Source organism: Trichosurus vulpecula, chromosome 7, assembly GCF_011100635.1.
Source record: "Trichosurus vulpecula isolate mTriVul1 chromosome 7, mTriVul1.pri, whole genome shotgun sequence".
NCBI lineage: Eukaryota > Metazoa > Chordata > Mammalia > Diprotodontia > Phalangeridae > Trichosurus > Trichosurus vulpecula.
Window position 1 is genome coordinate 164922573 of NC_050579.1, and position 21386 is coordinate 164943958.

The following is a 21386-nucleotide window of genomic DNA, read 5'->3' on the forward strand; positions in this document are numbered from 1 at the left end:
TTTGTACCATGAGTTGGGTCAGTGAAAGTAAAAGCATTTAAATAATGAAAACATGAGATTTCAAACACCACATTTAATTATGAGTTAATTGGAAAACTTCATAATGTTCATATTTGTTAAATACATTACAAACCAGCACTTTAAAAATTTTCTCATTTTGATGTTATTTAAACTCTGAGTGGATGCATGGCCCTGCCTGACACTATAGAGGAGATCTATAATCCCATATGTTATTAATAATTTATTTAATTTAAGAAAGCTGATAACAAATGGGCCCTAAAAACATGTGTCTGAAGAGGGGCTAAGTAGACAAACAACATATAAACCAAATAACTAGACCTTAGAGTCAACTGCTTAAAAGGTAGAGGTAGGTGTTGTAAGACTGAATCTCCATGGACAATGGAGAGTCATTAATGGCTCTTAAGGAGGTGAGTGATATAATCAGATCTGTGATTTAGAATATTGTTTCAAAACTGGTGTGATAAATAGATTGGAATGTATCTGAAGTAAATGAGACTTGGTAGAATATCCAAAAGTAATGCAGTGGAAAAATAATGAAAACTCAGAAAAAGATGCTGACAGGTGGAAATGGTAAGTAAAAAATAGAAACAATTAAATTTGCAGAAAGAAAGACAGGTCTTAAAATATAATCATATATGTTTAATCTTACAGGACCATGTTTTATGTATAATCAACTATCTTTCAATTGTATTTCAATCAAAATAACATGAAGGTATAATATCAAAAATATATTTCTATTAAATATTAAGAGATTGATTAGAAAAATGACAATGGATCACTGTTACTCTTCAATGATTACTTTCATAAAGAAAAGTCCTGAAAATTATATATTCAACATTTTATTTGAAAATGTGAACATTTATATTAAATAAAACATAACTCTTAATATTCATTAATAAGTAATTACAAGCCAAATATCCCTTCAGGGGATTCTCACATTTTGGTTATCATTAAGATAAGTTGTATTAATTCAAATTTTCATATATGATGTGTCAGTCCCATTCTACCTCAGGTTCTTTAATTAGCAGATAAGTTCAATAATGTACCATCATTTTTGAAGAAGTTAATTTAAGGGCAACAATTTCATTTTAATAACCAATTACATCTAATGTGTAAGATTTGCTTTACTGCAAATGTTCAATTTTATTGAAAATCATATGCAAGTCTGAAATTATTTTGTCATGGTTCTGTAATAGTGAAAGTATAGTATTAAATAAACAAGTCTAGTCAATTATACTACCAGTCATGTGAGTCTTTCTAAAGAGAAATAGGATGAGACAATTGACCAGGCATCGCTGGTCTGGTGACATCCTTTTGTAACTGGTGTTTCAAAAGAGAATTCTTCTTCAATGTTAAAACATAAATTATATTTTGTCACTAATTTTTTCTCAATGTGAATAGAATCATTGAATACTTATGGGCTACTAATATAGCCTATGTTATAAGCAGATTGACAACATTTACACAACTCAAAATATAACACAGTCACCTTAACTTCAAAATATAATTCTTAAATCACATGACTACCTGCTTCCTGAAGAAATTTGGCTAGTGACCTTGTCATGTTATATGTTGACATGTTGATCTATCTCCTAGTGTCTAACATATATGTTAAATACTTATTTTGGTTTAATTTATTTGAAGGAGAATATTGATTTTAGCCTGGAACTTAGGACACATGAAACAAAAGCAATGAAGATATATTGCCAAAATATGCTGCCTTTCATCTCAGTTGACCTCATTTTCTTCTCAGTATTTTATGACCATGTGATCATATGGTTAGAAAGATATTTAACAAAATGAAATAGTAGCATTATTGTGTCACAAATGCACCAAAGAAACAAAAAAACAAACTGGACTGCCATACCAGACAGATGAAAGATATCAAAATTAGGTTAGCCTCATTCTAAGATACATTCACAGTTTCTTTTGACTCAGCATTTATTTTGAATAGACTTTAGACAGATATGGCAAAAAAGTGAGTGACTATTTTTAGACAATAATAATTTCCATAGTGCTGCACATTACTAATTCCAAATCATTGGGCTTGGGTTCTGGAAACAGGAAGTACATTAACCAAAAAGTAAGGCTTATATTCCAGTGGATGTGTTCTTTTCTCAAAAACAAGGCAAGGTAAATTTGTCACCAATAGAGAATTAAATGAAAATAACATGACCAAACAGACTATTGAAGTTATTTGTGCCCATCATGTTCAAGGAAACAATATAATTGAATATTTGTGGACTTAAATTAAGGGAATTAAAATTGTACAGTAAAAAGAACAAAAAAAAAACAAAGAAGCAAAGAACAAAAACATAAGCTATCCAGTTGCCTTGGGGCACTGATCTGGATATCTTAGTTTTCTACCTAGCTAAGAGTTTATGTCAAAATAATGAAGACTTTTCACTGAAATTTCTAAAATAATCACTTATTTCCTTCCCTGTCTTTTTAAACAGAAAATGTTTGTGATAATTGAAAATGTTCTTTGGATTGATACATATAGTTTTAAACAATAAAACATCCCAAAAATCTGACCAAAAGCCCAATATAAAACAAATTCTATAAAGACAGTTTTGTAGAACTACCACACAATACTGTGATTATGATTCATGGTATATGTCACTTCCACTTTTGTAGTTTCCTAGGTGTCAACAAAGAGGAGTACGCCTTCTTCAAGTTTCCAAAATGTGCTACCAAATAATTGCCTTATTTGACATAATATCTGTGGTTCTTGATAATATTTGTATTAGCATTACTGAATATTCCTTCCCTGGGTTTTATCCACTCTGCCACACTTCACAAGAATAGCCTTATTTTTTTCTATGAACGCTTTATAGTCATCATTGTTTTAGGCTATTGATACTCCGTTGCATCTACATGGCACAGTCATGTTTTTTTTTCCTCTCTCCAGAAATTGACAAATTTATACAGGATTTTTGTATCACAAATAATGTTGCCATGATAGTATGCACATATGTCTATATGTGCATATGCACATATGTGTGTGTGTATGGACAGAGAGTGAGAGAGACACAGAGAGAGAGAGAGAGAGGGAGAGTTGTTAGAGAAGTTTCAATAACATATTTGATATATGGTCCCAATAGGGGGGGGTTTGCAGTCAAAAGACTTTCCTTAAAAAAATTCCAACCGTATTTTCAAGAATGATTGAACCAGAAAGTTGAGGTCCCCTGACCAGCAACATGGCAGAAATTTGCATACTTACAAACATAAAAATCAAAAATCACAAAATAAAAAATATATAAATATGCATATATATATGTATGACACACATATCTGTGTGATAGAGTATTTATAGCTGAATACAAGGAAAAGAGAAAAACTGAACCACTTACACATAGAAAGATAGAAGAAGCAAACATGAGTTACCTACAGAGAACTTTGATAATTACTGGTCTCATTTGGCATTCCTACCCTGTACCAAATTAGGTTTTCTCACTGTCAGTGGAAATGACTCCTAAGCCTTGCCAATGCAAGAAAAGAAAATTCAGAAACTGATTTTTCCAAGCTATGAAAAAGAAAAGAGCCTATATTAAAGAAATTTGGGGAAAGTATGAAGACTTGCCACATGCATGTCGACACAGAGCCGCAGAATAGGAGGAAATAAACATCAGACCTGACAGAGAACTGGCAAGTCAATTATCTAGGAGATTATGCAAATACTCAGAACTGACTAACCCCTATATTCCTCAATATGAGGATACTGAGGCTACCACAAAACCCAACTACAGAGGTATATAAATCAGTGCCAAGGGAAAGTTAGAAATTTAATGTTATCAATTATATCTTAAGTATGGAATCTAGACTTTTCTCCAGCCTCATCTTTCTTCATATTTATCTATTGTTTGACCTATTAACAACCCTCTCCAATACTTCCTTCCTCTCTGGATTTCAGTCATACTTTCTTTTTTTTTTTTGAGTGGTCACTTATTTTTTTAATCAATTTTTTATTTTTAATTTACCATATTCAGTTCCACAAGTATTGGGGTTCCAAATTTCCTCTTCCTCCTACTCCTTCTCCCAATCTTGGGGGATGTAATCCAGTGTAGGTTCTACATAAACCTTCACCTTGAACTTATTTACATAATAGTACAGTTGTAATGAAGAATTATAACCAATGGAATGAATCACAAAAAAGGAGAAACAAAACCAAAAAAAAAAAAGAGAGAGAGAGCAAAACGTTTGCCTCAATCTGCATTCAGACTCCACAATTTTTTCTCTGGATGTGTTTTTCCATCATGAGTCTTTTGGAGTTGTCTTTGAACCTTGCATTGATGAGAGGAGTTAAGTCTATCCAAGTTAGTCCCTATAGATACTCTGTGTCTGTAATCATGTACAATGATCTCCTGGTTCTGCTCCCCTCACACAGCATCAGTTCATGTAAGTCATTCCAGGTTATAATGACTTCTGTCTGCTCCTCATTTCTTATGGCACAATAGTATTCCATTACATTCATATACCACAATTTGTTTAGCCATTTCCCAATTGATGGTGATCCCCTTGATTTCCAATTCTTTGCCACCACAAAAAGAGCTGCTATAAATATTTTGGTAGATACAGATTCCTTTCCCACTTATATAATCTCTTTGAGATATAGCCCTAGAAGTGGTATTGCTGGGTCAAAGGGTATGCACATTTTTATAGCCCTTTGGGCATAGTTCCAAATTACTCTCCATAATGGATGTATCAGTTTCCCACTCCACCAACAATGTAATAATATTATAATTTTCCCCCATCTTCTCCAGTATTTATCATTTTCCTATTTTGTCATGTTAGCCAATCTGACAGGAGAGATGTGGTACCCAAGAGTTGTTTTGATTTGCATGTCTCTAATTAGTAGTGATTTAGAGCATTTTTTCATATGCCTATAGATATCTTTAATTTTTTCCTCTGAAAACTGCCTGTTCATATCCTTTGACCATTTCTCAATTGGGGAACGAGTTGTATTCCTATAAATTTGGCTTAGTTCCCTGTATATTTTAGAGATGAGGCCTTTATTGGAGACACTAGAAGTAAAGATTTTATCCCAATTTTCTGCTTCTCTCCTTATCTTGGTTGCACTGGCTTTATTTATACAAAAACTTTTCAATTTAGCATAATCAAAATATCCGTTTTGAATTTTGTAAGTTCTCTATCTCCTCCATTTCCCATAAATGTGATAGGTAAACTATTCCTTGTTCTCCCAAATTGTTTATAGTATTAGCCTTTATTCCTAAATCATTAACCCATTTTGACTTTATTTTGGTATACGGTATAAGATATTGGTATATGCCCAATTTCTGCCCTACCATTTTACAACTTTACTAGCACTTTTGGTGAAATAGTGAATTCTTAGCCCAGAAACTGAATTCATTGGCTTTATTAAACAGTAGATTGCTATAGTCATTGACTACTGCATCTTGTGTACCTAAGCTATTCCATTGATCCACCACTCTGTTTCTTAGCCATTACCAAGTAGTTTTGATGACTGCTGTTTTATAGTAAACTTTAATATCTGGTATGGCTAGGCCACCTTCCCTAGCATTTGTTTTAATTAATTCCCTTGATATTCTGGACATTTTATTCTTCCAGATGAATTTTGTTGTTATTTTTCCAGCTCTGTAAAATATTTTTTTGGTAGTTTGATTGCTATGGCACTGAATAAATAAATTTAGGTAAAATCGTCATTTTTATTATATTAGCTCGACCTAACCATGAGCAACTGATGTTTTTCCATTTATTTAGATCTGACTCTATTTGTGTGAAAAGTGTTTCATAATTATATTTATATAGGCCTTGGGTTTGTCTTGGCAGGTAGACTCCCAAATATTTTATAGTGTCTACAGTAACTTTAAATACAATTTCTCTTTCTATCTCTTGCTGTTGGGTTTTGTTAGTAATGTATAGGAACGCCAAGGATTTACATGGGTTTATTTTATATCCTGCAGCTATGATAAAGTTTTTTTTTTATTATTTCAAGTAAATTTTTACTTGATTCTCTAAGATTCTAAACATACTTTCCTTTTTTGTTACTCCTGCTTTTGGTCTCTCCTACTATGTCTTTGACAGCTCCTTCTCAATATCCTTTGCTCAATAATCATTCATAACCTGATCACTAAATATTGATATACTACAAGTCTGCATCCTGGTTCTTATTTTCTCTTTATATACTCTTTCTCTTGCTAAGCCTATCAACATTGATGTGTTTAAATGTCATCATAATGCAGATAATACACAAATCTATTTATCCAACTTGACTATCTCCCCTAAGCTGACTGCATATTAGACATTTCAAAATAACATCACATTGACATTCATAGCTCTCCAGAGCTAAAAAAAACATAGCTAAAGATAATTCATAGCCCTTATCTTGCAAATCCACCACCTGAACACACTTCCATGTCTCTTTTGAGAGTACCACTATTCTTCTAGTCATACAGGTGGTTGACTTTTGAATTTTTTTCTACACTTTTCATTCTTATTGAGTCTACAACCTATGTAGATTCAATGAGCAAAATATCTATTGTTCTCAAGGTGAATAATTTAAAAATGAGAATTAAGGGGAAATAGGAGGAGCAAAAGTTCTACTATAAATCAATAATTTTGAAAATTACTTGTTTCTGGAAAAAAGTCCTAAAGTAGCACAGGAGGACAGCAAAGGTATGAAAGATACATAAAATAAAAAGTTAAAACAAATGAGGAGGAATAGAAATTAAAATTTAAAAGAATTGCTTTGACAAATCAAAAAACATAAATCATGTGGGGAGGAATTCTCTTGTTTTTGAAAGATTTTTGAGTTGTAGTCTTCTCTTCCCTTGTCTTCCTTTGAGCTGCTTTTTCCATTCCCTCTCTTCCTTTCTTTGCCACTGCTTTCACTAGCTGACAAATGAACCTAATCATAGAGACTATCCATTTTGCTAGAATGAACAATTTAAGAAACAGATGTCTATACCTTGCCCTTGAATTGAGCAGGTAAGTATTTTGCTACATTGATTGAGAACTTAAATAAATAAATTCCTTTTCTGGATTCAAGAGGAAAATTTTCAGTGTAGGAAGATGGATGGACCTACTCTTCCCTAAAGTCTCAGGCCAAACACTACTTACCTATTTTTTCCCAACTAAAATTCCCCTCTCAATCGGAATTGTGTTTGTGGCACCTGGGTGCCAGTATTGAAAACCTAAAACATCATACTTCCTGTGTATTCCAAAATTTAATAGTTCTCCTATTTCCATGGAGCTATAAGAATGTAGCAATTCTTCAGTCACTGGAAAATCAAGTCTCTATTAGAAAGAGCAACCTAGAAGTTATAACATAGTATAAGAAAATTTATGATATTAAAATAACTAAATAAAATGTTACTTTAATTTAGAATGACCTGAGGTGCTTCCTCCTAGATAGAACAGCTCAAGAAGTTCACTCATTCTCTGATTCTCTGATCTGTGTTCTATTGCAACGCAGCTTTTAAGCAGCAACAGAAAAAGTAGTAGTGACATCAGAGACAGGTTGCAAAATATATTCTATCCCAGAGCTGCTTCTGTATGTCATTGCCTCATGTAAATTAAAATAAAAGTTAGAATAATTCTTCCTCTGCCCTTTTCCATGTAACTGAAAATTATCCACTGTACACATACTCAATAAGCTGCATTTCTTTAAAATGTGTTTATGTAACCACAAAGCAGTAACAAAATAACCTTTTCACTATCCTTCTGTGTATATCAGGTCACTATTGTATTAGTATTGATTGACTTTGGAACATCATGTACTTGTCCTCCTCTCTGCTTTTGCTTTAGAAATTTGGCTTAAAAACAAACTAAAAGAAATCAAGGTATATATGTATATCTCTGTGTTTATGCCCAATACATAAACATACATACATGTATGAATGTACATATAATCATATATGTGTGTATATATGCATATGTATATATGTATATATATATATGTTTGGATGCATGCACATATGTGTGTATACATATTCCAATGCTTAACACAGTTCCTGGTAAAAAGGTATGTGTGTGTGTGTGTGTGTGTGTGTGTGTGTGTGTGTGTGTGTAGAGAGAGAGAGAGAGAGAGAGAGAGAGAGAGAGATATGTATACATGTATATATGTGTGTATGCAAGTATGTATATGTGTATATGTCCAAATATGTGTGTATATATGTGTAGTAGCTACATATGTATACACACATATACATATGTGTATATCTATGTGTGTATATGTATCTGCATATATACATTATATAACTGTGTATACATATAATATACAGTATTTCACTGCATAATCATCACACCCTGTTTTTTTTGGTCCAAAAATTGGTTTATAACCTTTCACCATGTAATTTTCACATGTTGTAATTCTGTTCTTCTGATTATAAGGTAAATAGAGCAGCAATGTATTCACCAGTGATATATGGATAAGCATTTATCTATCACGCATTGAGAGTCGTGAGCATAGAATTCTCAGCCCACACTCATTGTCAGTATATTTCAAAAAACCAACTTGTGTGGTTTGCGTAGCGTGCTGCAGTACTAACGGTACTGTCACTCAACCCAATGAAGAACCGTTGGCACAAAGGGGGAGCAGGTAGATAGGCAAAGCTGCCATAAGTAAGTTAACTTGATATGGGAAGACTTGAATCTTCCCACTGTAGCTAAACTGTACAGTTTGTCTGCCAGAGATACAGTTTAGTAATAAATTATTTTTAAGTACTACTTGCACAATTTGTAAAGTTTCATATAATGGCCACACCCCATTTTTTTTTGCAAAAAGATTTGGCATAAAATCTGTTCTATTAAGTGAAATATGGTGCTATACCACCATATCTTTGCTACGTATATTACACATGTATCTGCATATGTATGCATGTGTGTGTATTTCAAAATATACTGAGCAAGATAGAAATTTATGCTTAAATTTACTTGAGAAACCACTTGTTTCCATGTCTGCCTATGTAAGTAAACACCATAAGTAGTTTTTTTTCTTCTGCCTACTCTAAGAGCACTGTTATAAAATTTGTTCCCTCACCTTTCATTGAAACAGAAAATGCCCAAGGAAGCAGCTTTGTTTATCAGGAAATATACAGGAGATTTTTTTTTTAATATTCCTGCTTAGAGTGTAAATCTTTAGTTTACAGCTTGCTACAGGTCAACACTGAATATATTTCAACTTATGAAATATCACCAGAGTGATTCTGACATTTGCTAGATAAGATTTGCATTAAAACATATTTACCAAAATTCATTTTCCCTAAAATATAGCTCCATCCAATCTTTATCAATTTCAAACACATTTAGTTTCCTCATGCATAAACCTTATAGTTATGTTTGCCAAGAACAGTTATCCTAAATAGGAAGTAAAAGAGTTAAAGAATATTAGAACTGATCAGTTCCCTGTAGAGCTGAAATGTAGCAAAGAATGAAAGAGGAGGCAATAAATCCTTGTTTTCCTCATCTGCATTTATTTTTAAAGCAAATGCCTTATGCAAATGAACACCATTAGCATCATCTTCTTAGATTCAGTGGTTCATATATTTTTGTTTTTCCACTCTCTTTCCTTTATTTACTAAACTTTTGAGTAACTATAAGATATTTTCTTACTTCTATAGGATAGTCTTTTTTCATTTGGTGAACTATGCAAGTGCGTATGAAATTCTTTTTTCCATTTTGCAGTTCTCTTTTTCTCTTTGTTTTGTAAACTGATCTGTCTACTCTATTAAGTAAAGAATCACTGCAGTGTGAAATTACACAATAAAATTCTTAAAACACAGGATAGTAGATTTTTTTTTGCAAACATCTTGATAATTATAATTGAAGATAACAATTTATCCTTTTATTAAATTCACTACAAATTTACCTTAGTTGTGTCACTTACTCAAACTGTTACTTTTAACAAAGTCGCTTAACTTTGCTAGGCCTCATTGTCCACACATATAAAATAAGGGGATTGTACTAGAAAACCAGAAAAAAGCTTTATAAGCTTTAAACCTACGATGTCCTGTTCCTACTTAAAGATTATAAAATAAATTAATGATTATCGATCAAAGGCCAGAATGGATCGTAGGGATGATTTAGTCCAGCTTCATTTACAAAGGATTAAATTAAGGCCCTGAGTGGTTAAAAGGATTGTCCAAGGTCACTTAAGTCATAGGTAGCAAAAAGAAGATTCAAACTCACTTCCAATAAATCTAAGTTAACCAATATTTCAACTGGAATTTGTGTGTGTGTGTGTGTGTGTGTGTGTGTGTGTGTGTGTGTGTGTGTGTGCATGTGTGTAATTCTGGATTAATTATTTATATTATTATTTTTCTTGTAACAAAATATAAATTTGAACCAAAATCTACAAAGGCAGGGTTTGTTGTTTGACTATTTCAGAAGTACTCTTTCTAGGTTATCATGCATTTCAGTAGAAAGAAATTAAGACATGTAATAGTTAAAATGCCTAAATATTGAGTTCTTGCTGAAATCTTGGCTTGAAATTTTGGAATGACAGAATCCTGGTTAGAAATGGGGGGGCACCTATCAAAGGATAGTAAGATTGCATTTGCTAGGTTCTTGGAAAACTATTCCAAAAGATTTGAAAAAAAAGATGGAGAAAGGAGAAAACTACTTATGTACATATACAAAACTAAATGTCATGGGGAATATCTGTACAGAAGGGAAAATAATATAAATTGGCAATTCAGAAGTTCATAAAGAAATAGTCCAAGATTCAGTAACAAAATACAAAACACAATCATAAACACAGTTTAGACCACAAACAGCACTTCCAACTTAAGTAGCACACTTTAACATCTTAAGCATCACTGAAATTTGGTCAAAACTCAATTCAAGAGTAGAATATGATTCTATTTAACTATCAGAACCACTGTGGGACTTAAACATATATGCAATCTTTGCTCCTCCAATAGAGGCCCCCTCTCAGTGGACCTATGCACAAAGTCTAGATCAATTTTGGTCCTGGGTGACTGTATCCTCTAATCAGTAGGTTTCTTCTCTCAATTCATTGGATTATGATACTACCTCTCTCCTTCCTAGTGCTCCAGGGGAATTATAACCTAAATCTTTAGTTCAGCTCATATTTCAGTTAATTTCTAATGGTTAAGTAGAAAGGTACATCATTAGTGAGAAATGGCATATTAATATTAATTACATATTACATATGTAATTACATATTAATAAATGCTAAACATTAAATGCCTGTGATCATGCCACTGCCATTTGTCCTGACCTATGTCAGGACAAATACCAGATACCAAAATGACACTGGAGGAGAGAATGAGGCTGATGATTTTGCACAGTCCTGCCTTACTTAAATCTAATTTGCCTGCAAGTCAAGACACCACCTCCTGATGTCATTGATCTTCTCTGAGAATGAAGGACAAACCACAAAACAACCAACAGCAGAAACATTTAAAAATAGGGTTAGATAATTTAAATCTACTAATATATTATCTTCAGAGGTTGATTCCCAAACATCATCAGAACATGAAGATGTTTTTGGGATTCCTCAGTAGGCATTGCTACATTTCAGCTAAATCTCTGTTCTGTATGCTCAAACTTCTTGTCTGTTGGCCAGCTATGGCCAAGCATGGGTTCTTCTCTGTTTCAATTGTTTTCTTATTAGATACAGAAAGTTCCTTTGCTTTAAGATGGGTCCTAGGATTCAGGATCCACATCCTCTTCAGCTTAGGAGTTTGCTAATAAAATTGAGTGAATCAATCTCAAGATTTCTATTTAGTCATGTAAAATGAGTCAAAGAAACACAAAGCTAATAAAGCAACTAGATTTTTGCAAACTAGTCTCTTTCTCACCAGCCAGGGCTTGTGTTTTAGGTGCTATGTGCTCATGGTTGCTAAGGTGGGAAAAAGAGAAAATCCTCCTTTTCCCATTCCACATGGTGTATGGCGGGGCAGGGCAGTGGTGGTGTTGCATCTTGAAGACTAGAGTTATACTCCATAGAAAAAAAAGAGAGAGAACCTAGGATAGACAGTTCCTCTGCAAGGGTTCACTGAGTCATTGCCTTTTCTCACTCAGTAGATAATAATGAGACTATTTTTGTCATTTTTGACTAACCCTGACTCACAAACTGCCAGCCAGAAGTAGCCAGATATTTTATCACCCCTAAAGCTCTCACCTAGAATTTAGAAGGTAAGCTCTGCAAATGCTCTCTCTGTACAAGTCAGTGTTATACCTAAATGAGTATAGATTAGGAAAAAAGAAACAGAATGTGTAAAAACAAGGAGGAGACAGCACTGAATATTAAGAAACTATACTCTTAAGTAATCCCAGGAATCAAATGGTGAAGAAAATTGGACTAAAGATAAATGGAGATAGAAAATGAAACAATTTTATAATTGAATATCAGAGTATTTTACTGACCACATGAAGAAAAAAAGGGATATAGAGGAAGAGTTCAGTATATACTGGATACAAAGGAATGATATAGCCATGATGGAAGCTTTATATCATTCAGACATCTGCTAGAGATCTCTTTGGTTAAAGAAGATAAGTTAATAACTGTTCATTTTTTTTCATCATTTCATCCTTCAAAAAGTTGAGAAACCAGTCAGTGACTTTTTATTTTCTCTTGTTTTGGTTTTTGTTTTATTTTAACAGTTAAAGATATTGCTTTCACAGAGATGATGAGAAACTTGGCCTTAAATGACCACTCCCTTATGAAGTTTGCACTAGAGAAATAGAAGATAGGTGGTCATTGTTCTGAAAAAAGAAAGTGGAGGATCTTATTGTTAAGCCAGTATCAAGGATACGTTAAAGGTTGCAGAGAACAGGAAGTACTACAGGACTGAAAAAAGACATGTAATTCTGATTTTTGAAGGAATAAAAGAGTCTGAAAACTATAGGCCGGTAAGCTTAATTTTATATCTTACCTTGGAAAATTCTCTAATGAGTCACTAAAGTATGGTTTGTAAATATCCATGAAAGGAATTACTGACTATAAAGAACCATTATGGCTTTGTCAAGAAGAATACATGACAAACAACCCTTATTTTTATGGCATTCTAATATAGGTATACTGGGAGAATTTATCTAGATATTTATCTAGATATTAACTCTAGCAATTAATAAAGCATGCTATGTTATTTTTATGGAAAAATGGAGAGATGTGGATTAGACAATAATCCAATTTAAATAATTTAGAATTATTTTGATGGCTGGAATCAGAGATCAGTTATTAATATTACAGTGATAACTTAGCAGGAGAATTTCAATAGATTCCCCAAGAGATCTCTTTATGTCTTTAAACTATTTAACATTTTTACCAATTACTTGTATAAAGGCACAGATGGCATGCTTATTGAGTTTGCAGATGGCACAAATCCATGAGGAATGACTAAGTAAGGATCCCAAAACTTGACAGGCTAAAACACTGGACATAATTTCATGAGATGAAAAGCAAAAAGGACAAATATGAAGCCTCCCACTTTGGTTAATAAATCAACTTCACAAGTACATGATGGAGGTCCCTTCAGACAAGGCAGATGTCCCAAGAATATATAAGTCACTAAGCTATGCCCTGAATCTACTCAAACTAAATTCTGGAGTACAATTGTTGAACTATCTATGTGGTGGCTAAGTAAACATTCTTTTGTTTACTTATGACTGATAAGTACCACAATTCATTCCAACAATGAACCTGAACTAACAAATTTGTAACCTTTGTCATTGCACTTCACTTTAATATTTGGCTCAGGATATAAATGGGATAAGATGGACTTGTGTCTTACATCATGGTTGAAGTGATACACATATAGATCACAGGGGGCTTGAATATATTGCTACATAATGGTGGCAAGGGCTCTTCTTAATATAACATAGAGCAGGATACCAATGAAGCAGAGCAAATGGCTCAGTGGGTATTCAAGGAAGTTGGCAAAGATGGTACAGAAAACTCCAAGATGCGCATTTCTTTATTGTTGCTGACTACCCTGCAGAAGTGGGAATGCCAGCATAAGACTGAAAACAAACTGATGAAACATACTCTGCAACTAGATATACAGCCCTTGACTTTTGTATGCTGTGCAATAAAAACTCAGATGTAGCTAATGGATCTTGTAATAGCACACAGCAAAGTGTGGAACCAGGTACGGACTAGGAAATTGAAACCAGGAACAAAGAGTTCTCCAATGGGAAGTGTAGTCTCCAACTTAGAGATTTCACCATGTTGCACTGAGATCAGAACCACAGAAGACGATAATGAGAGCAGTAGTGAGAGAGACACTTGGGAAACCATGATAATTCTGAAATAAGATGGAAAAGTGTTATCTATGCCAGAAGTATTATCTTCTTTGCAGTGTCCTTGCATTCTTGATGCTTCTCCATTGTCCCCACCTTCGAGGAAAGCTACTGTTAACTACACACATTTGCCATTACCCTCCATTTTGAAGGGTTTCTGATATCTGTGGCATAGTTGTTCCAAAGGGGGAGGGAAAAAAAGACAGATTTTCTGACATTTGCTCTATGCCTTTATACCCCCTTTTCTCTATGTTCTCTCCAGAGAAATGATCTGTTATTCATTTCTCTACATTTTTAATTGTTTTTGCAATATATCTATATGCATGTAATGTCAATAGTGACTGAACACTTGCATTTAATTTTCACAATTTCAAGCATTTGCATGATTTTATTAGTAACTTCATTTTCACTCTCAAGTTGGCAACCTTATATATTCACAGCTATGTATAGTAGAGTGGAAAAAATGAGAGGCATGATACATGCAAGTTTGTAGAGTGGCTGGTATCCCACTATGTGCTTCACTGGTCTTGTTCACTCTATGGTTGCAAAGAGCTCCCTGTTCATTTGTTGCATATTTTCATTATTTGCTTTTAAAACTCAAGTTTTGTGTTGCAATTGTGTCCTTAAAGCATAATGCAAATCCATTGGGATCCCTGATGAAGTGTGCAAAGCAGCAATGTGGCTTAGTGAGAAAATAAAGGCGTAACACTCAATTGGGTATCTTACCCTACAGGAAAGAAGGAGGAAGGAGGTAAAAAGGGCGGGATGATAGAAGGGAGGGCAGATAGGGGGAGGAGGTAATCAAAAGCGAACGCTTTTGAAAAGGGACAGGGTCAAAGGAGAAAACTGTATAAAGGGGGATAGGACAGGAAGGAGCAAAATATAGTTATTTTTTCACAACATGAGTATTGTGGAAGGGTTTTGCATAATGATACACATGTGGCCTATGTTGAATTGCTTGCCTTCTTAGGGAGGGTGGGTGGGGAGTGAAGAGGGGAGAGAATTTGCAATCAAAATTTTAAAAGAAGATGTTCAAAAAAAAGTTTTTGCATGCAACTAGGAAATAAGATATGCAGGCAATGGGGCATAAACATCTATCTTGACCTACAAGAAAGTAAGGGAAAAGGGTATGGGGGCAGGGGGGTGACATAAGGGAGTGCTGACCGGGGAATGGGGCAATCAGAGTACATGCCATCTTGGAGTGGGTGGAGGGTAGAAATGGGGAGAAAATTAGTAATTAAAACTCTTGTGAAAATGCTGAAAACTAAAATATTAAATAAATAAATAATGATTTAAACTAAAAAAAAACTAATAAAAAAAGAAAATAAAGGTGTAACATAAAGATAAACATGCTGGAATGTCTGCAGACACTTGACCAGCTGGCTAGACATATCGTGGCTGCCAATCTCATCAAGAGTACAGGTTAAATGTCAACTCACCTCTGTCATGCTCCCATACCCGGAAACCTTTATGGATCTCAAACAGAGGAAGAAGTAGACATCACTGACAGATATTCCAAGCTTGTGAGTCTTTTATAATCTCAATTCCATCTACCAGCCATGAAGGACCAAATATCACAGATGGTATCCAGGCCTCACTAGTCTTGGCATCTTCTGAGTGCAGAGATGAAAGTCCCAGCAACTCTTCCTTTGTTTTTCAGAGGGCAGTCAAGGCAGAGAGATTTACAGCAGTATAGTATACAATACAACATCCTTACATAGCTATCTGACACTGTGGAAGGTTGGATAATGTGAAATTCAGGTTAAATATGCTTTAGTTTTAAGAAATTTATTTGTTGTACAGTATTTATGGTACTGTCAATTATATGTGTTATGAAAAGTGAATTCTGTCTGAGATTTTTTTTTAAATTGAGATATTAGCACAAAAGGTCAAAGAATTTCAGGGAATTACTAGTAAGAAAACAATGTTTCTCGTGTAACCAATTGTATTTTGTGTGCTGTATTTTATTGGTTATTTCATGGTTATTATATTACAAAAAGTATATATTAACAGAATTAATGTTTCATTATAAAGAATTGTATGTAAGAAACTGTATTTTCAGTGTCTCTGATGAAAGTTTTTAGTGGTCACAGGAAGCTAACCCCTTATTTCCAAGTGGTACAATGTGTCAGCATCTGTGTTTTTAACTTTTATGACCTTTTCTAGGAGCATTACCTTTGTGAAAGCTGAGGATTGACTGCATTTGTGTACACATACAGAGAGACATACGTGCACATAAACAGAAAGGTAAAAAGTAAAAAGAAAAAAAAAAAGCTCCAGATCTCAAGGAGCTCACAGGTGAACAGGGATGTTAAATATAAAACACCCCCCCCACCTCTCTCTCTCCTCTCTCTCTCTCTCTCTCTCTCTCTCTCTCGCACACACACACACACACACACACACACACACACACACACACACAAGAAAAGTGTTAGTATTGAGGGGATACTAGCAGAAAGGTTTCTGTGTTGAATAGAATTTTTATTCTTTTTTTTAAGGGGAGGGAAGGCAGGGCAATTGGGGTTAAGTGACTTGCCCAAGGTCACACAGCAAGTATAGTATGCCAAGTCTCTGAGGCTGGATTTGAAGTTGACTAGAATTTTATCTAGGGCTTGAAGGAAGCCAGGAAAACCATGAGATGAAGAGGTTGAGGGAAAGAATTATAGGAATGGGGGACATTTATATAAAAAGTAGAGATTGAGGAGATAGAGTATCTTGTGAGGAGAAGGATAAGGAGACTACTGTCACTGAATTGCAGAATATGTGGGAAGGGGAGGTATTAGAAAACAGGAAAGATCCAAGTTATAGACAGAGGTTATGAATACCAAAGAGAGGATATCATATTTGGTCCTGTAAGCATTAGGAAGCCACTGAAGTTTATTGAATGGGGGAAGAGGAGTGACAGCCTTATGTGCACTTTACCAAGATCGAATGGACACCTAAGTGGAGGAAACAATTCAATGGACAGAGACTTAGAGCCCTGGAGACCAACAGGAAGCTAATCTTACTAGTGAATGTGCGAAGTAGTAAAGGACCCCATTAGGGGTATTGTGTTGTTAGACAAGAGAATGAAGGCAGAGATGAGAGATGTTATGAAAGTGCAATCAACAGGATTTGTCAAAAGATATTGGGAAAAGAGAGTGAGGAGTTAGTAAAAAGCCCTTAAAATATTGAAAGGTACTTTTGAAGAGAACTTAGGATCTTGCCATCATGGGGTGATGTGTGATAAGATCTCTACTTATCAGTTTCTCTCTCTTCCTCAAATAAGAATCAAGCTATTTTTTTGCCTCCAAAAGGCAGCAAAGTTGTCTGTAGGACATGAGAAGGTTAAAGATGTAACTCCCAGAATGCAGGGAGTATCACTTATATTATTGTATTTTTTTTTGACTACAAGACTAGCTCTCATAGTCCTTCAATTAGATCACTTTTCTTCTCAAAAAAAATCATTTAGCAGTATGAGATATCCCTACATGAAAAAGAAAGAGACAAAGAAATAATAAAATCTACAATCATTATACTTATTGTCCCTTAAAATATAAGGACAGGATTATTACCATTATACATCTGCATAGCTGTAGACTTTGGCAATTTTGTTGTTCTTTGTGTTCACAAATATGACCTCTTTTCTCTGTTGTCACTGCCCTCACTCTACTAATAAAACTGTCAATATACATTACATTTATTATGATTGGTTAGTCCAAAACTTAAGTTACATGGATTAAGGTCCTCGTATCAACTCCCCTGTTTGTATTTCATTTTGCTAAGTCCATTCTGCCTTTAATCCTCTCTTCTTCTTTATCAACTCAGTGTAATAAAAGGGAAAAGGATCAATTCAGTTTATAGTAAATTAGTGACTGAGATGCTCATATCTTCATGAATAAATGGATTCTTCTGAGTGTAATCTTCAAATGCATCCCAAACAGTGACAAAACAATATTCTAGATAATCAACCTGCACTTAAGAAACTGAGTAGGGAACTGAAAGAAGCTTCTCTAAAATGTTCTTTGGAATTAACTAAACCCTCTGTGATTTTGCAGCAGTCCCAGTAAGGGCATTAAGATTAAGGAAGTCTATCTGTCAGGTGAGAAGTGACACACTGTTCCTTAGCTTTAAAATTTCTACGTTATAAGACATAATTATAATGAAAAATAATGCCATCATTTTGAGGAAATGTTCCATGATAACTTAAGCATGTGCTTTGGCTATGTGCTTATTCTCTCTGGAGGGCTAAACCTAAAAATCTTCATATAGGTTATTTGCAGCTTATGACCTTGAATCATCTACATTGAAGTTCCCCAGTGAGGACCTTTAAAGAAGTTGGCTAGAGATTTTATGGATACCTCAAACTACCTGTTATATGACAGTAGAATCAGCCTATTACTATTTTTTTAAGAAAAAATCTTTTGTGCTTCTTTTAGAATTTTATTTTCTTAACACAGTTAAATTTTGGAACTTCTCAGAAAAAAGAAAGACTTACACATATCCTGAAAGTTGCTTTTAGAATGAAGAAGAAAAGTGGGCATATTAGACTCATAACTTACCAAGTTAAATTAAAAATCAAAATTACATGAAGCACTTACTTTGTTTTTAATGGCTCAAACAGAATGTATTTGGATTGTAACACAGACAATAACTAAATTTGAGTTTGTACATGGAAAGACATATTCATCAGAGAAGTAAATACATTTCAGGCTGATTCTTTTCTCTTCTAGTTTCTGATATTTAAGAAGAGATTTTTCCCTCTTACATATTTTGTATTTTATATTGTGAATTTACTTTATGCGAAGGATTGTAAATGATCACTATTTGTTTTCCTTTTCAAATAATCCAACTCAGGGAATCTGTGAGGGAATTTTGTTACTGACCACTACCAGTGCTACTTGGTTCTATAAGTTAGCAGAACACTGAGACTAGTTTAGTTGGGTTCAAAATCTGTCTCATGTCACATCTTGACTGAGGCTAGGAGGTGAGGTGGAGGGTAAAATTCACTTGGTGGAATAGTCATTGACAGTGGCAGACTTAAAAAAAAAGGTGTGGACTATTTTCTTTTTTTTAATCATTATTCATTTATTTATTTATTTATTTAATATTTTTAGTTTGCAGGAATTAATTTTCACAAGAGTTTGAATTACAAATTTTCTCCCCATTTCTACCCTCCCCCCACTTCAAGATGGCATATATTCTGATTGCCCCATTCCCCAGTCAGCCCTCCCTTCTGTCACCCCACTCTGCCCCATCCCCTTTTCCCTTACTTCCTTGTAGGACAAGATAGATGTTTATGCCCCATTGCAAGTATATCTTATTTGCAAGTTGCATGCAAAAATTAGTTTTTTGAACATCTTCTTTTAAAACTTTGATTGCAAATTCTCTCCCCTTTTCCCTCCCCCCCCACCCTCCCTAAGAAGGAAAGCAATTCAACATAGGCCACATGTGTATCATTATGCAAAACCCTTCCACAATACACATGTTGTTAAAGACTAACTATATTTTGCTCCCTCCTATCCTATCCACCTTTATGCAATTTTGTCCCTTGACCGTGTCCTTTTTCAAAAGTGTTTGCTTTTGATTACTTCCTCCCCCTGTCTGCCCTCCCTTCTATTGTTCCCCCTTTTTATCTCCTTCCTCCTTCTTTCCCGTGGGGTAAGATACCCAACTGAGTGTGGATATTATGCCTTCCTCAGGTCAAATCCGATGAGATCAAGATTCACTCATTCTCCCTCACCAGCCACCTCTTCCCTCCCAACAGAACTGATTTTTCTTGCCACTATTATGGGAGGCAATTTAACCCATTCTATCTCTCCCTTTCTCCCTCTCTCAATATATTCCTTTCTCATCCCTTAATTTAATTAATTTTAATTTTTTAGATGTCATCCCTTCATATTCAACTCACCCTGTGCCCTCTGTGTATTTATATATATATATATATATATATATATATATATATATATATATATATGTATATATATATATACATACATATATATATATATATATATATATATATATATATATATATATATATATATATATATATGTATATTCCCTTCAGCTATCCTCATAGTGAGGTCTCATGAAGTATACACATCATCTTTCCACATAGGAATGTAAACAAAATGGTTCAACTTTAGTAAGTTCCTCATGATTTCTTTTTCTTGTTTACCTTTGTATGCTTCCCTTGATTCTTGTGTTTGAAAGTCAATTTTTTTATTCAGCTCTGGTCTTTTCACTGAGAAAGATTGAAAGTCCCCTATTTTATTGAAAATCAACATTTTGCCTTGGAGCATGATACTCAATTTTGCTGGGTAGGTGATTCTTCATTTTAGTCCTAGCTCCATTGACCTCCAGAATATCATATTCCAAACCCTTTGATCCCTTAATGTAGAAGCTGCTAGATCTTGGATTATTCTGATTGTGTTTCCACAATACTCTAATTGTTTCTTTCTGGCTGCTTGAAGTATTTTCTACTAGATCTAGGGGTGATGAAATTTGGTGACAATATTCCTAGGAGTTTTCATTTGGCGATCTTTTTCAGAAGGTGATCTGTGGATTCTTTCAATTTCTACTTTACCCTCTGGCTCTAGAATATCATGGCAGTTCTCCTCAATAATTTCTTGAAAGATAATATCTAGGCTCTTTTTTTGATCATGGCTTTCAGGTAATCCAATAATTTTTAAATTATCTCTCCTGGATCAATTTTTCCAGGTTGGTGGTTTTTCCAATGAGATATTTCACATTGTTTTCCACTTTTTCATTCTTTTGGTTCTGTTTTATAAAATCTTGATTTCTCATAAAGTAACTAGCTTCCATTTGTTCCAATTCAATTTTTGAGGTAGTATTTTCTTCAGGGGTCTTTGTGACCTCCTTTTCCATGTGGTTAATTCTGCCTTTCAAGGCATTCTTCTCCTCATTGGCTTTTTGGAGCTCTTTTGCCATTTGAGTTAGTTTATTTTTAAAGTGTTGTTTTTTTCAGTATTCTTTTGGGTCTCCTTTAGCAAGTCATTGACTTGTTTTTCATGGTTTTCTCACATCATTCTCATTTCTTTTCCCAATTTTTCCTCTACTTCTCTAACTTGCTTTTCCAAATACTTTTTGAGCCCTTCCATGGCCTGAAACAA

General features: G+C 34.2%; 1 pseudogene; it reads left to right on the forward strand.

Annotated features, from left to right (window-relative positions):
* Positions 1 to 538: 538 nt before the first annotated feature.
* The window catches only part of LOC118857701, a 31920-nt pseudogene continuing 11072 nt past the window's right edge, over positions 539 to 21386 (forward strand).